Source organism: Macaca fascicularis, chromosome 2 (assembly GCF_037993035.2).
Source record: "Macaca fascicularis isolate 582-1 chromosome 2, T2T-MFA8v1.1".
Taxonomy (NCBI): Eukaryota; Metazoa; Chordata; class Mammalia; order Primates; family Cercopithecidae; genus Macaca; species Macaca fascicularis.
This window is the reverse complement of record NC_088376.1, coordinates 53,710,736-53,728,082: the sequence shown is the minus strand read 5'-3', so window position 1 is coordinate 53,728,082 and position 17,347 is coordinate 53,710,736. Positions and strand designations below refer to the sequence as shown.

Sequence of the window (17,347 nt, the reverse complement as noted above, 5' to 3'; positions counted from 1 at the left end):
TAAATTGACCTCTTCCTTGTATCCATTTTATGTTCCTTCCCTTATTCCTCCTTTGAATTTTTAATTTGTTTATAATTTATGTTAGTTTGCCATATTTTATATGGTGCTATAATTTGGGTTAAATTATTCCTGGAACAAATCTATAAATAAGTAAAATAATGGAGGAAAGATTAAGTACCTATGTTTTAGATGTAAAAGTATACTTTTGATATATAAACTATTAATTACTTTGTATGTCAATGTTCAGTGAAAATAAGTTTTTATTTTATCTTATAAAGAGGGTACCCAGTAATACTTGATTTTTTTCTTCAGAGTGGAGACATGTTATTTAAAAATAACTAGAAGTTTCTCAGAGCCATTAGTTCACGTTTAAACTTTCTGTTTTGAGCAAAATGACTTTGTTTTTTCAGCTTCTCAAATATAAAGCGGAAGAAAGCTGTTTGCTTGAAGATGGGGATATTAATTTTTCTGAATAGTCATCTAAACTGACTGTGTCGTTAGTGGGAATGAACCCTTGAGGAGATGGCCACTATTTTCCTTTTTCAAATATCAAGTTAGACTGGAACATTCCCCCGAATTATTGTTTGCTCTTAGACAAGATGTGTGAATCATTTCTCCAAGAACATTCTCACCAATGTCACAAGACTGGTAGGAGCAGGCCAGGGTCTGGGAGGCCTGAGATTCCCTTCACTTCACACTGTGGAAGGAACCATGAATAGCAACTGGCTGAGACTGGTCTTGAGCTGTCCAGGTTGTAGGCACTCTTCAGCCACACCTGGGCCTGCATTTTCTGTTGATGGTTGTAATTCCCTTGTCAGGGCCTTAGAAACATAATCATTCATTCATTCATTCAATGTTTTTTATTTTATTTTTATTTTTATTTTTGAGATGGAGTCTCACTCTGTCGCCCAGGCTGGAGTGCAGTGATATGATCTTGGCTCACTGCAACCTCCACTTCCCAGATTCAAGCGATTCTTGTGCCTCAGCCTCCCAAGTAGCTGGGACTACAGGTGTGTGCCACCACGCCGGCTAACTTTTTTGTAATTTTTGGTAGAAATGGGGTTTCGCCATGTTGGCTAGGCTGGTCTTTAACTCATGACCTCAAGTGATCCACCCACTCGGCCTCTCAAAGTGCTGGGATTACAGGCATAAGCTACCGTGCCTGGCCATTCAATGTTGTTTAACATGCGCTATGTGCAAGGCACTATGCTGGATGCTGGGGAAAATCAGCACAGTGACCAAAATCAGATGTGGCACCCCCTCTTTTCTTATGAAGCTTAGGCTCTTCTTAGGAGATGGCAATTAATCAAAAGGCACTTTAATAAAGATAAACTTGAAAACTGAGCGAAGACATTTTGGGCGTGTCAATCTTATAATAAAGAACTGAAAGAAAAGGAAAAGTCACCTCTGAGGAAGAGGTGGTTAGCTGAGGTAAGAAGACTGCATAGAGAAAACAGGGTGAAAGGAAGAGGGGTGAGCAGATGTGAAGCCCTGTAGTGAATGCGCCTGAGGAATAGAAAAGCCTGTAGGGCTGGGGAGCGGTTGTGAAGCAGCTGGAGCAAAAGGTGGGGCCACTGCAAGGCAGTGTAGACTATGAGGTGTGAGAAACCTTGGAAAGGTTTTAAGTGGCCTGGTCAGATCTGCATTTTGAACACATGCCTCAAAGTAGAACATGGATTGGAGAGAGCCCCAAGTGCATGCGGAGACTAGTTAGGCAGCTGTAACAGTGGTGTGGACGAGAGATGGTCAGAATAGAGTGGAGGCAATTGAAGTAGGCTGAAGTGGGTCTCTCAGGAGATACCCCTTGGTAGGTAAAATGAAGAAGGCTGAAATAGGTTGCATGGGGAGGGAGATGAGGAAGAAAGAAAGAAGAATCAAGGATGACTTCTAGGTTTCTGATTTGGTAACTGGATGGAAGGTTGTACCTTCACAGAACTTGGAAACACTGAAAGCACACCAGATTTTGAGGGTAAGAAATCACATGTCTAATCTTAGACATGAAACATTCAAGTGGAAAGGTAGACTAATGGATCAGAAATAAGGATCTGGAAATCAATGGAGAGGTTTGGACCAGAGAAATAAATACACCTGGGAGTCACTAAGGGTAAGTAACAGGGTGGCCTGGGGTAAGACTGCCCAAGGAGAGTATGAAGCAAGAAGATAGCTGGACCTGATGCTGAACCCTGAGGAATTCCTGTGTCAGCAGTCAGGCAGAGTGTGACGAGCCTGGAAAGCAGGCTCAGAAGAAACAGCCAGAGACAGAGGAGAAAAATGAGAATTGAACTGTGTCTAGAAACCATGCCCTGTACATGAGGGCAGGCATTTCCTCTGTCAATCATCGTGGGAGCAGGAAGGAGTAGGCCTAAGGAGAGGGAAGAAAGTCTCTCCCCACCCCAATGCCCCAGCCAGAGCTGGGGGCCTTGCACAGGGCCTGGACCAACATTTAGGAAAAAACAACCAAGTGGCAGAGAACTGCAAGTTGTCAGAAGTCCAAGGGGCTTCTCAAAGCAGAGACATGATCAGAAGTAAAATTTTAGGTTTTCCTGCATTGTAATTCCTTTGTGTTTAAATTAAAATGTTAAACATTCTAGCCTGATATTCCCTGTGCTTTGTTTGGGAAATTAAGAGAGGGATCTGTTTCACATGTAGAGACACTTTCTAACACCTGGAGAAGCCAGTCTTGTGAAGAAAAGAGGTCTCCTGAGAAGCCCAGAGCAATAGAACAGGATACAATGATGAGCTAAAGTGTAAGGAAAATGACGCCAGCAAAAAAGAAAGCGCAACAGAGAAAAGAAAACCAAATCAGATTCAAGACGGCGGCAAGAAAAGCCCAGTCTCAAAAAAAAAAAAAAAAAAAAAAAAAAAAAAAAGGGAAGGAAGGGCCGGGTGTGGTGGCTCACACCTGTAATCCCAGCACTTTGGGAGACCAAGGCGGGTGGATCATGAGGTCAGGAGTTCAAGACCAGCCTGGCCAAGATGGTGAAACCCCGTCTCTGCTAAAAATTCAAAAATTAGCCAGGCGTGGTAGCGGGCCCCTGTATTCCCAGCTACTCAGGAGGCTGAGGCAGAGAATTGCTTGAACCCGGGAGGCAAAGCTTGCAGTGAGCCCAGATCGTGCCACTGCACTCCAGCCTGGGTGACAGAGTGAGACTCCGTCTCAAAAAAAAAAAAGAAAAAAGAAAAAAAAAAGAGAAAGAAAAGAAAAGCCCAGTCTTAGAGGATGCAATTCTAGGTGAGTTTGGAACTTAAATGAGGAATTAACATAAATTCATTTCCATCAGGCTTGATATTATACAAAAAATGCTGCCCCTAATCTCATGAAGATAAGTGGCAAATGCACTGAAAAAACATATTTTGGCATAAAAACAAAAAGTATTATTATGGGTTGTCAGGGGCTATCTGAATAAAAGATACTTTTAGTCAATGACTCTTAATGTTAAAATCAACCAGAGAGGATCTAGTTTGAATGAATTTAACCTGTTATTTCCAGGATAGTCAGTTTAACTTTAACTCTTCTGAATGTATTTCTATCCCCTCTCCTTCCAAGAAGGACTTGGGGTGGCTGATAACTGGTAAACTTTCTGGAGAATTTGTATTGTTTTCTCCTAGTGATTGAATCCAACAACACACACACACACACACACACACACACACACACCCGCCACACACACATTTTTTATTACTGTCCACAAGGTGGTGCTATGAGAGTGACTTTTTCAATTTCATAACCGCATAAACGTGGGCAATTTAATCACATGCATATATGTAGGCACACACGCCTACAAACCTAAAATATTTATACAAATTGATGTAATGGGTATTTAGTTTTGGTGATACTTGGGATTGGTATCACTAAGCATAGTATGTAGGATTGCTCTGACCCTAGGAGTCATCCCCTCTTCCACTCCAATGCAGCAGCAAAACCTGTAAGTGGTATTAATAGCTCTGAAATAGCTCCATTTGCACTGCTGTCTCCATGATACAGGTACCACTATCTCTCACCTGGACTATTACAATAGCCATCTGACTGCTGTCCTCACCTTCTCTCTTGTCCCCTTCCAGTGCCTTTTCCACACAGCACCACACAGCAATCAATTATCTTTTAAAAAAAAAAAAATTAAATCCTGATTATTTTATCTTTAAAAAATTCAAGCCTGATGAAGTATATTAGAGTGATGCATATTATGATCATTTCTATGCACTTAGGACAAAAATGCCAAAATCTTCACATGATTTACAAGAGCCTGCAAGGTTTAGCCCAGCTTCATCTCCTGCCACTCTCCTCTCACCGCCATGTTCCACCCAAACCAAGCTTGCCCCCACTTCAGAGACTTTTTCCTGCTGTTCCCACTGCCCACAACAATCTTTACCCCCATCTCCTCCTTCAGATCAGCTTAAAAACCACTTCTTCAGTAGCACCATCTCTGACACCATCCACCATCTAAATTAGGTCTCCTGGTTCATCTCTCTCAGCACCTTGTTCTTTTCCTTTATATCACTCATTGAGTGATATGGTTTGGCTGTGTCCCTACCCAAATCTCATCTTGAATTATAGCTCCCATAATCCCCACGTGTTGTGGGAGGGACCCGGCAGGAGGTAATTGAATCATGGGGGTGGGTTTTCCTATGCTATTCTCGTGATAGTGAATAAGTCTCACAAGATCTGATGGGTTTTTTGTTTGTTGGTTTTTTGAGATGGAGTTTCACTTGTTTCCCAGGCTGGAGTGCAAAGGCACGATCTTGGCTCAACGCAACCTCCGCCTCCTGGGTTCAAGCAATTCTCCTGCCTCAGCCTCCTGAGTAGCTGGGATTACAGGTATGCGCCACCACACCCAGCTAATTTTGTATTTTTAGTAAAGACAGGGTTTCTCCATGTTGGTCAGGCTGGTCTTGAACTCCCGATCTCAGGTGATCCACCTGCCTTGGCCTCCCAAAGTGCTGGGATTACAGGCATGAGCCACCACACCCAGCCAATCTGATGGTTTTATAAAGGGCACTTCTTCTGTATACGCTCTTTTGCCTGCCACCACCACATAAGACGTGTCATTTCTCCTCCTTGGCCTTATGCCATGATTGTGAGGCCTCCCCACCATGTGTAACTGAATCCATTTTACCTTTTTCTTTATAAATTACTCAGACTCAGGTATTTCTTCACAGTAGTATGAAAATGGACTAAAACACCCAGGTTTATCCTTATTTGTATGCTTATGTGTTAAATACCTAACTATCCACTAGTCTAGGGGTTCTCAAACTTTTTTATCTCAGGACCCTTTTATGCACCTAAAAATTAAGGACCCCAAACCACTTTGGTTTATCTGGGTCACACCTGTTAATATTTATCCTATTAGAAATTAAAACTGAAAAAATTAAGTATTTATTTAAAATGACAATAAAACCTATTATATATTTACCTAAAATAGTATTTTATGGAAAACAATTATATTTTCCAAGGAAAAAAATAGTAAAAAGAGTGGCATTATTTTACATTTCTGTACATTTGTTTAATGGCCAGCTTAATATGAGACAGCTGTATTCTTATATCTGCCTCTGCATTCAATCTGTTGTGATACATTGTTTAGCCTGAAATATATGAAGAAAAGTTGACTTCACATATATATTTAGTTGAAAAAGGGAGGAGGAATTTTAATAGCTTTGTGGCTATTCTTTTTGATACTACACCAAAACTCTACAAGGGGTAATGTTTTAAGGGTTAGTCGCAAAGTAGAACCTGAAACTGTATTAGTGAGCTTTTCAAATCTGTTTCATTAAAATCCATTGGTGTATCTTACACTTTGAATGGATCTTCCCCATGCATTAGTCATTTGAAATATCTTGATTCAATATATTATGAAAAGTATTAAATCATATTTTATAATATCATATCAAATATGATATAATATCAAAAAACTCACAGTAGTTACTATCACCACCAATCATATCAGAAAAGCCTTTAAGTATTGGGAAGCTGTCATTAAAATATGTTACAGGACAGGTAAATAAGAAAAATAGACTTCATTCTGGGAAAAATCACATTCTGGTGTTTCTTCTTCTTGTTCCTCAGTTATCTCACCCAGTGGATTTGCAAATTTTTTAGGAGCAAAATCTAGCTTTCACATCAAATTTCATGTGAAATCCCAACATGCACAACAGATACACACAGAGCTGATGTGGATAAAGCAGAGTCGGGGCTCATGGTTCTGGCCATTTTGTCTCCTTTCTCACTCATGGTGCTGCTTCAGATGCCTTTCTTGAACCCATGCCTTCCTACAGAAACTATTTTTGAAAGCCCCTGATAGTCCTGCCTGTGGAATTAGTTAGATTTATTTGGTAGCAGAAACCCAATTCAATTCAAACTGGCTTAAACAAAAAGAACATTAGTTGACTCACACAATTAACAAGTCTAGGGGTAGTCCTGCCTTGCCACACAGATGGACTGAGGCGTTCCAACATCGTCACTGGGGCCTGATCTCCCTTCTGTCTCTGTTCTGCAATTTGTCTTCTAAAGCAAGTATCCATTCCTATCAACAAGATGGCCCTGCCTACTAGCCAAATCCTACACTTTCATTCTCTCTTCTCAGACTTCCCTGCAGAAAAAGCAATTCTCCTCCAATTGTATTACCAAGGCTCTGAGTCATATGGCCCTGCCTGCATCCATTTCTGTGGCCAGGGAAACATAATGTTCTGTTTGGCCAGTCTCTAGTCACCTCAGCATCCTGGAACTGGGGATGGATTTAGCTATATCCAAATCATATTAACTGAGAGAGCAGAAGCGACATTTCCTTAAGGATAATCAGTGTGTTATTACAAGAAAAGTGACTGGATACTGGGCTGACATGAATGTTCACTTCAGCTGCCTTGACCTCTGTGCCCTGATTAAGCTCTCCTCCTGCCCTCCTCCCCCACGAAATATTTGACTACACCTCAATGTGAGCACTCCTAGTCCTCCTGCTTTGATTTTCCATGCCCAATACTTTGGAGTCATGCGTAGATGATGATGATGCCTGCAAGGCAGAGCTAAGGCTGAGGCAGAGCCTGGAGCAGGCAGCAGGAAAGTGAGAGTCTAGTTGCAAGAGCCAAGACCCGAATCCCAAACCAGAAGTAGACTGTAAGAGGCACAGGAGCACATGCAAGCAGAGGGCTAGGAAGTCAGCCAGGTGGAAACCATAGAGATGTCTGAAGCCACACATAGAAGTTTCTAGATTTGTGGTGCTGCCCTAGCTGGCTTGCAGACCCTCTTGCTTTAAGATTGCTCGCCCCTACTATAGAAAATATCACAGCCTCAGGATTAAAATCAGACTCTGTGATTTTCTTAGAAATGTATCACAGAGAAGGAAAAAAAAAAAAAAAAAAAAAGGGAATGCTCACCAGGCAGTGGCTAGGTGTCCACACAACCCCAGTTCCTCAACCCATTCACATCTCTCACATGGATACAATTTTAGACCTGAATAGAACTTAACACTCTGATATTTGTCTTGAAATACTTGATATGTATTGGGGGGTGGGGGAAAGGTTGCACAATCTAGTGAAAGTGAAGGGAGAAGAAACATTGTGGTCATAAATTAGCACATGTTGAAAGGCTATTTGTACCTATTTAAACTACCTGAAAGTGTGTGAGGGTTTTCCATTGTTCCACATTATTGCCTGCATCTTCGTTATTCTGGAGGGTATATTGTATCACATTGTGATACAACACATTGTGGCTTCAATTTGCATTTCTCTGGTAACTGATAAATTTGAGCACCTTTTCATATGTTTTTGGTACTTTGGCTCTCTTGTGAAAGTGTCTGTTCAGGTGGTATGTTTCTTTTCCTATTGGACTGTTTTTTTGTTTGTTTATTTTTTGTGTGGTTTTTTGTTTGTTTTTTGTTTTTGTTTTTGTTTTTGTTTTGCAGTTGCAAGATTTAAGAGAATGAAAACAGAGCTCCCACACAAAGGGAGGGGACCCAAAGAGGGTAGCAGTTGCTGGCTTGAATGCCTGGGTTTATATCCCAATCATTGTCCCTCTCACTGTGCTCTCAAGCAATAGATGATTGGCTATTTCTTTACCTCCTGTTTTTGCCTGATTAGCATTTTAGTGAGCTCTCTTTACTACCTGATTGGTCAGGTATGAGCTAAGTTGCAAGCCCCATGTTTAAAGATGGATGTGGTCACCTTCCCAGCTAGGCTTAGGGATTCTTAGGCGGCCTAGGAAATCCAGCTAGTCCTGTCTCTCAGTCTCCACTCTCAACAGGAAAACTCAAGTGCTGTTGGGGAGGTTGGCCGACGACCATTCTAACTGCTTCCTGCTGAATTGGGGCATAGTAGGGGTTGTGTAGTTGAGATTTCCTCAGGAGGGGTGCCTTCGATGTCATTAACTTCAGAGCATGGGCTAGCAGGCTGGTTCAGGGGTCCACGGTAGATCTTAGCCATGGACTGCATCTGGGGCTCCATTTGAAGAAACATTTGTAGTTTTACAGCTTTGATTCTGGAAGAGACAAACTTAGCAAGGAGGTTAAGGATACAGGGATTGAAATATATAACCTGTAGTGTAGGGGATTATTTCTTTGGCACACTTTACAGGCCCTGACTATCTGTTTGATAGTTTTGAAAAGGCCTGATCCAGTAAATAATGATTTGGCCATCTTATGGGTGCTATCAATGCCTAAGGGAAAGGTTTGGTGAAACGTTTTAAGGAATTTCCATTGGTTAGCTGCAGGCAAAAGTATTTTTCCTTCTCCTGTGGCTAGTCATCCTGAAGGGAGGAAACTTTGCCCTCATGAGGTTCCCCATTCTATTTCTTCTTCTGAGTACTGGGGCTTGGTTTCCCAGAGGGGATTACCTCATACTAGGGGTCCTTCTATAAGCATTTTTAATGGAGGGTCCTGTCTTGTGGCTCTTGTTGTGTCAATATCCGCTTGGCGGTCCCCTTCTATTTCCCTTTCCTTTTCTTTCTGATGACCCTGGCAGTGTAAGACTGTCACCTCTTTAGGTTTCTGTACCGCCAATAATAATCTCCTAATGGCTTCCTGATGTTTGATAGGTGTTCTCTCAGAAGTTAGGAATTTCCTTTCTTTCCATATTGTTGTATTGGCATGGAGGAATAGGTAAACATACTTAGAGTCTGTATATATTTACCTTTTTTCCTTCTCCTAATTCTAGCACCCGAGTGAGGGCTATGAGTTCTGCCAGCTGAGCACTAGTTCCTGGAGTGAGGGAATTACTTTCAAGTATTCCATTATCACTGACCACTGCATACCCCACTTTTCAAAGTCCTTTTTCTACAAAGGAACTTCCATCAGTATATAAGTTGAGGTCGGGATCAGTCAAGGGAACCTCTAGAAGGTCCCCTCGAGTGGCGTAGGTTTGAGCAATTACTGTTTGACAGTTATGTTCTATCTTTTCTTCATTGTCTGGAAGAAATGTGGCTGGGTTAAGAGTTGCACAAGTGCACAGTCGCAGCGCTGGCCTTTCAGGTAATAGAGCTTGATATTTAAGTAAACGGTTGTCTGACAGCTACAAGTCTCCTTTAGCAGTGAGTATGCCATTCACATCATGAGATGTCCACACAGTAAGATCTCTTCCCTGTATTATTTTAACTGCTTCAGATGCTAAGACTGCTACTGCTGCCACTACCTATAAACAATGAGGTCAACCCTTTGCCACTGCATCAATTTCCTTACTCAGGTATGCCATGGGTTGCAAGCTCGTCCCTCGGACCTGTGTAAGGACTCCTTACACAGAAAAAGACATCGTTAAGGTCCAGGACTGTAAATTACTCTGCTTCCTCTGGGTTAGGTACAGCCGGGTATAGAGAGATAACAGTCTCATTGATAACCCTGAGATCTTGCACTAACCTCCACTGTCCATTGGGTTTCTGTACTCCTAAAATTGGGGTATTGCAGGGGCTATTGCATAGTTTTACTAGGCCTTGGGCTTTTAGGTCCTTAACAATTTTTTGGAATCCTTGTTGGGCCTCAGGTCTAAGGGGGTACTGCCTTTGGTAGGGAAAGGAGGCGGAATCCTTTAGTTTAATTTGAACAGGATGGGCATTCTTTGCTCATCCATATTGTCCTTCTGTTGCCCAGATTTCAGGATTAATTCCTTCCTCAAGCAGGGGACAACAAATGGGGCTTAGGTATGACTTAGGCTTCTCCTACATTCAGGTGTATAATGGCTCCTGCTTTTGCTAGAATGTCTCTCCTTAACAAGGGAGTGGGGCTTTTAGGCATAATTAGAAAAGCATGTGAAAAGAATAAAGTTCCTCAGTCACAACTTAGTGGCTGGGAGAAGTATCTAGTGACTGGCTGTCCTAGGACCCCTCAGAGAGTGACAGATCTGGAGGACAGTTGTCCAGGACAGGAGAGTAAGACTGAGAAGGCCGCATCAGTGTCCAGGAGACAGTTAACCTCGTGGCCCTCAATAGTCAAGTATACCCGGGGCTCTGTGAGGGTGATGGCATGGGCTGGCGCTTGCCCCATGCACCCTCAGTCCTGTAGCTGGATCATCTGGTTAGTGGCTTCTGACTCAGAGGACCGTCATCCTCTGGGGCAGTGGGCCTTCCAGTAATCCCCTTGATATAAGGGGCATGGACAAGGGGGCGTCTTATTTCTATTTGGACAATCTTTTTTAAAGTGTTCTTGTAGACCGCACTGGAAGAAAGGCCTATTAGGCATTCGATTTGCCCAGCTTTTCCCTTTTCCAGAGCCTCCAAAGTCCGCTTGCCTGAGGGCCATGATTAAAGTGGTGGCCAAATTTTGTTAACCCATTTGTCCCATTCCACCTGATCTCTATTATTAAAAAACTGAGGTTGCCAAGTTCAATAGAGTTTCTAAGTTTTGCTCTCGGCCTAAGGCGGACTTTTAAAGTTTTTTTCTAATGTGTGATAAACATTTTCTACTGAGTGATAAACTTATCCTTTAAGATTAGTCGGCCTTCAATAGAGTCAGGTGACAGAGAGGTATGCTTTCTCAATGCCTCCCTTAGTCTCTCCAGAAAGGCGGTAGGATTTTCTTCCTTTCCCCGTGTTATGGTGGACAGCACTGAATAATTTATAGACTTCTTCCTAGTTTTCCTTAGTCCTTCTAGCATGCAAGTTAGCAAATGTCCGTGGCACCAATCTCCATGTTCTGATTTTGTGTCCCCGTGAGGGTCTACACTGAGAACTTCCTGCTGGTCTGTGCGGAATCGTTCTCTTTTCTCTGTTGTCATCCTATCATTGACCTGAGTGAGATACCAGAGATTGCCAGTCTCTCAGGCTGCGGTTTTGGTGGCACTTTTCTCATTTGAGGTTACTGTCTGATTTGGCAGTAACATTATATCTCTCCATTTCAGATCAAAGGATCGTCCTAACCCTTGTAAAACATCAATATAGCCATCAGGGCTATCTGAGAATTTACCTGGGTCTATTTTAATTTGCTTCAAGCCTGAGAGATAAAAAGGTACATGCACTCTGGCTGGGCCGAATTCTCCTCCTCCCACTGCTTGGAGGGGGCATAATTGGGGAATACTGGCACTCTTTGGTTCATTGTTTACCCCTTTGTCTATCTCCTTTGGGACCGTTTGGGTTGAAGGGGGGTCCTTATTCGTTGGGGAAGGTGTCAGGGGGGCACTGGGGAAGGGAGGTAGATTCTGAGGGCTTCCTGTAGGGCATAAATCACACTTTTTAACATAATTGCGAGTTGTCTCTTACTGAAAAGAAAGTTTATATATATGGCATTTCACTCCATTTGCCTTCTTTTCTACAAAGGAGGTCTAGCTGTAAGATGATGTTATAATTTATACTTCTCTCAGGAGGCCAGGTTTCTCCCTCTTGAAGAGGATTATCGTGGCCAGGCGGTACTGCAGATGAACATAAGTCATTTCTTTCTTAGCCTGAGGGTCAAATTGGTCTCAATTCTCCAGAATACATCTTAGGGGTGTTTTTGCCTTGGGGGGACTGTTTTCCACCTGAAAAAAGAACATAGGGATGCCAGCACCCCTAGTCATTTTCCGATGAGCATTTGTCATAGAGCATCCTCTACGGTCCCAATGCTTATTCCTTTCCAGGGTGCGTAACCACCCGTGGACCTCTGCTTATCAGATTAGTTACACTTACTGATATAGCAGTCCTGCACCCCTTTTTCCACCTCTCTTGACCACAAAGAAAGGGGCCCGGTCTGCTGGATTCTAGTGGTCCTTTACCAGCATGCCCAACATTGCCTTTATGCTCAGGGGTTGAGTCCTAGAGCTGGGCTGGGTTCCTGAGTATTTCATAACAACCCAGCTGCCCCATCAAGATGCATTCGCATAAACAACAGTTCTTATGCAAATTCGTGTCAGAGAGGGTGTAGGTAACCTTTTGAGTCAAGATTGAGATAGTCTTTTTGATTCTGTAAGTACTTTAAGGCTCGGCTGAGTGCAAACAGTTCAAAAGTTTGAGTAGACCAATTATTAGGCAATTCTCCTAACTCTGCTTCCACAAGCGTCTCCCTATCAAGTACTGAATACCCATTGTGGTTTTTTCCTCAGTCATCTAGAGGAACCATCTATCATCCTGTCCTGAAGGGAGCTCTTCCTAGGTCTGGTCAGACTTTTGTAAGGTAATTAAGATTTAAATCACCTGTAAGGAAATCTGTTGGGTTAAGGGAATTATCAGTGGTTAGTGTTAAATTACTTTTTTCTAACAGAATAGCCCTATACTTTAAGATTTTTGAGTTAGTAAGCTACCTTTTTGCTTTTTTTTGACTTAGAATAATTCTGAACTGGTGAGGTGTGCTCACAGTGAGGTTTCCTCTAAAAGTTACTTTTCTACTTTCTTCTGTTAGCAAAGCAGTTGCCTCTACAGACTGAATGCATTTGGGCCGTCCACGGGTTACTGGGTCAAGGATTCTTGATAGGAAGGCTACGGGTTGTCAGTGGTCTCAGTGTTTTCAGGCTACGCCCTTGTTTACACTGATAACAAGGTAGTATTGGAGTGTTATAGGGTCACGGGCAAGACCTTCAATTGTGTATTATAGGTTTTAAATTTACCCTGGCTTTTAAAGGAATAGGGCACACTTTTTTTTTTTTTAACTATTTCTATCTTTCTCTTTCTTCTCTCTTTGACTCCCTCTTTGTCTCTCCGTCTCTCTCCTGTCTCTCTCTCTCTCTCCTTCTCTTAGGCATTACAAACTTGGGGCCCTGGCAAGGGTGGTAGGGAACGGATCCCACATAACTGCCCATGTCGAGAGCTGTATACCTAAATAGGGAGGGACACGAGGGATGACTGCCTGGGTTTATAGCCTAGATGCCTAAGGATGCAGTGTAGAGCTTCCTTAGATCCCTTTGGAGATACAACTTGCTAGAAGAAATGAAAGTCTGAACTATTCGTACTAGGAGGCAGGGATCAGAGGAAGTAGATTCAAAGGTAAGGAGAATTTTGGGGCTACACTTTCAAGAAAGTCGTGGTCGGGACCCAGGAGGTAAGGGTCAGAAGGAAAGGTAGGGGTGCACACATGGGCGACTGTTGAGTAGAGACTTCTGGCTGCGCCATGATCTCAACTGGCTAATGCCGGGAGTTCAGGACGACAACTTTCTGCCTCTAGTTGGCCCTTGGCTTCCCCAGGAAAATTGAAAGTTGAAGCTGGCTCCAGGCAGACCAATGTTCCCAACCCAGAAGGGTTGGGGGTTGTTAGAAAGCTCTTCCCCAGATAGCCTCACACCTGAGTCTTAAGTGTGACAGCCACGCTAATCGTTTTTAACTGGCTGACAGGTGCCTGGTATTTTCTTCCAATTCTAAGGAAGGACAGGACAGAATAGCAAGCGAAAGTGGTCCAATATTACTCACAGCTTTGGAGGTCCCTTTGTGGTTGCCAAAATGTTACCGGGGGTCCTTGTTCCCAGAGCTCCCAAGATGGTGGCGGGCCACTTCCAAGATAGTGGCAGTCCTCATGTTCTCTGACATGGGGTTCTTGGCCTCACGGATTCCAAGGAATGGAATCTCGGGCCATGTGGTGAGTGTTATAGCTCTATTAGAAGCCATGGGTCATGGAAGAGAACCGTAGAACCCAGTGACTAGTGTTCAGCTCAATTAGGACGAACCCTGGCACTTAGCCATGCAGGAACTGAGAGGAGCCGGGCACATTCCTCAGCCCCGGGCTCAAAACAAAGAAGCCCAATACAAACACATTCCATCCTCCCATCCCACCACATATCGCCATATATCTCTCAAACTTCCTGAGTCCAGTACAAACACATCCCATCCTCCCATCCCACCACATATCGCCATATATCTCTCAAACTTCCTGAGCCCAGTACAAACACCACCTGGAAAAGTCTCCGATAAGGAGGCAGCCGTTCAAAGTTTTACTGAAAACGCGGGAACCAAAAGAATTCCTTTGTTCCCCTGTAACTTTCGGGCTATAAAAAGCAAACACTCGCATTGTTCAGGGCCCTCTTGTATGCTGTGTAATGGAGGGACCAAGTTCGAACTTGTCATAAAGATCCTTGCCGCTTGGCTTTGACTCTGGACTCTGGTGGTCTTCTTTGGGGAATAGAGGGTCTGGGCATAACAGAACAATGGCAAACCTTTAGCCCGATTGGAAGCAGCAATGGGCACCTCACTGGATCAGGAGCACAACGGGCATCCTGCCGGATCCGGAGGGATGGAAGTCTGGTGGGTCTGCGATGGTGGCAAAGAGCAGTAGTGGATGGTGAGCAAAAGCTCAGCTCGAGCCATAACAAACACGGACCAGAAGAGAGTGCAGTTGCAAGATGTAATAGAGTGAAAACAGAGCTCCCATACAAAGGGAGGTGACCCAAAGAGGGTAGCCCTTTTTTTTTTTTTTAAATAGAGATAGGACCTCACTATGTTGCCCAGGCTGGATTTGAACTCCTAGGCTGAAACAATCCTCCTGTCTCAGTCTCTGTCTTGTCTTTTTGTTATTGATTTGTAAGTTATTTGCCTATTCTGATATAAATACATGTATTGCAAATATCTTCCCTCCACTCTGTGGACTTTTCATTCTGTTAATGGCATCTTTTGAAAAACAGATGTCCTTATTTCCATGTAAATTTGTGCAACTTCTTTGAAAAACTGTGCTGAATATATACACTCTGTGACCCAGCAATTCCACTCGTAGGCTGAATCTACCTGACTGAAATACATATTTATGCTTACTAAAAGACAGGTTTAAGTATGTATATGGCAACACTACTCTCAAAAGCCAAAAACTAGAAACATCCCAAATGTCCATAACTAGTAAAACAGATCAACAAAAACTAGAATTCCACATAATTAGAATACTATAATTCCACATAATATAGAATACTATACAGCAATGAGAATGCATGAACTGTTGCTACATACAACAACATGGATGGATCTTACAAACAAAATACAAAGGGTAAGAAGCTAGACAAGAAGTAGCACATGCTATATAGTGCCATTTATATATAATTCAAAAAAAATGCAAAACTAATTTCTGGTGATAAAGGTCAGGAGAGTGATTACCTTTGGGGATAGTGACTAGGAGAGGTACAAGGTGCTTTGTGAGGTGCTAGTCATGTTATATTTCTAAGTCTGGGTGCTCCCTACATAGTTGTGTTCACTTTGCAAAAATTAATCAAAAGGATACATTTAAAATTTGTTATTTCTATATGTATTCTAGTTAGTAAAAAGATTTTTCGGAAATAGGGCATTTGGATCAATGAGATGGCATTGTGGGTCCAGAAATAAGCACTAAAATTTATGGTCAGTTTACTTCAGAGAAATAAGCCAAGACACTTCAATGGGGAAAGAGTAGTGTTTTCTTCAAATGGTGGTGGACAATTGGACATTCACATGCAAAAGAATGAAGTTGGACCCCTACCTCATACCATACCCAAAATCTAACTCAAAATGTATCATAGACTTAAAGGTAAAAGCTAAAACTATAAAATCCTTAGAAGAAAATACAAGAATAAATCTTTGTGATTTGAGATGAGGCAATGATTTCTTAGATACAATACCAAAAACATAAGCAATAAAAAAAATTGATAAATTAGATTTAATCGAAGTAAAAAACTTAAGTGCTTCAAAGGATGCTATCAAAAAAAAGACAATCAACAGACTCAGAGAAAATATTTGCAAATAATTTACCTGATAAGACTTGTATCCAGAATATATAAAGAACTAATAACTCAATAATAACGCAATTTAAAAATGTGAAATGGTTTGAATATACCTTTCTCCAAAGAAGATACACGAATGGATAAATAAGCACATGAAAAGATCAACATCATTAGCTGTGAAACAGGTTTAATAATGATCAATCCCAAGGAATGATTGCCACTGAATGGAGAACACCAAAGATCATTACTAAGCTAACAATCAGTAATAACAGTCCAAACACTTCTGCCCACTGCATCCTGGGCTGAAGTTTTCCTACTTGTCCAAGTCCAGTAAGACAGAACCCATTCACATGCAGCAAGTTATATGAAGCAGATTCATTACTTACAGATAGGCAGCAAAGGACGAAGCTTGGATTCATTGAGAGCCAGTCTCCCAAGGCTCAGGAAAGCTGCCTGGGGTGGATGAAGCCTTGACTGCATTCCCAGCTTGCACTCCAGCGGAGATACCTTGAAAAGCAGTCTACCCTGGGCTATATATTTCAGAGGAATATGAATCATGAGGCTAAAACATTGAAGGACATCTTGTTTCTAGGGGAGGGAAACAGAGCCCAAGCTGTCCCAGACAGTTACTCCCTACGTCAAGATGTTACATTTCCTAGTAAGGATAGGGACAAAGTCCAGGTTATTTCAGGCAGTCCTTCCCTATCTCAGGGTGTTTCATTCCCAGAGCATTCACCGGTTATTCTGAGAGCTACAAGCAAGAAGAGGGGGAGAGGGTGGGTTGGCCAAGAGACCATCAAGCATCAGAACTACAAATCAAAACCACATGAGATACAAATTCACACCCCCTAAGATGACTATAATCAAAAGGACATGTTTAATTGAATTAAGTTTGTCCTAAAGCTGCCTCCATAGATAGTTTAAGTTTGGACTAAAAGTTTTTCCTTGTACAGTGAACTGTAAACTAACTTGATGTGCAAACAGACTGTAACCTACTCTTGTAACAAGTAGCTGAGTCTCAATCATAGCAGCCAAGTTTCAGCCAATCATGAGTGGCCAACTGTTTAAGTTATTATTATTATTATTATTATTATTATTATTTTTGAGACGGAGTCTCGCTCTCTCGCCCAGGCTAGAGTGCAGTGGCAATCTCGGCTCACTGAAAGCTCTGCCTCCCAGGTTCACGCCATTCTCCCGCCTCAGCCTCCCGGGTATCTGGGACCACAGGCACCCCCCACCACACCCAGCTACTTTTTTGCATTTTTAGTAGAGATGGGGTTTCACCATTTTAGCCAGGATG

The 17,347-nt window shown here is 42.4% G+C and overlaps 1 long non-coding RNA gene across 1 annotated transcript in view; it reads right to left on the bottom strand.

The window, feature by feature from the left end:
• LOC135969651 (uncharacterized) overlaps positions 1 to 16,557 on the bottom strand; it is a 162,289-nt gene extending 145,732 nt beyond the window's left edge. The window contains exon 1 of the long non-coding RNA XR_010584990.2: positions 16,434 to 16,557. This is a non-coding gene — a long non-coding RNA (uncharacterized lncRNA). The remainder of the gene's footprint in view (positions 1 to 16,433) is intronic.
• Positions 16,558 to 17,347: the final 790 nt, after the last annotated feature.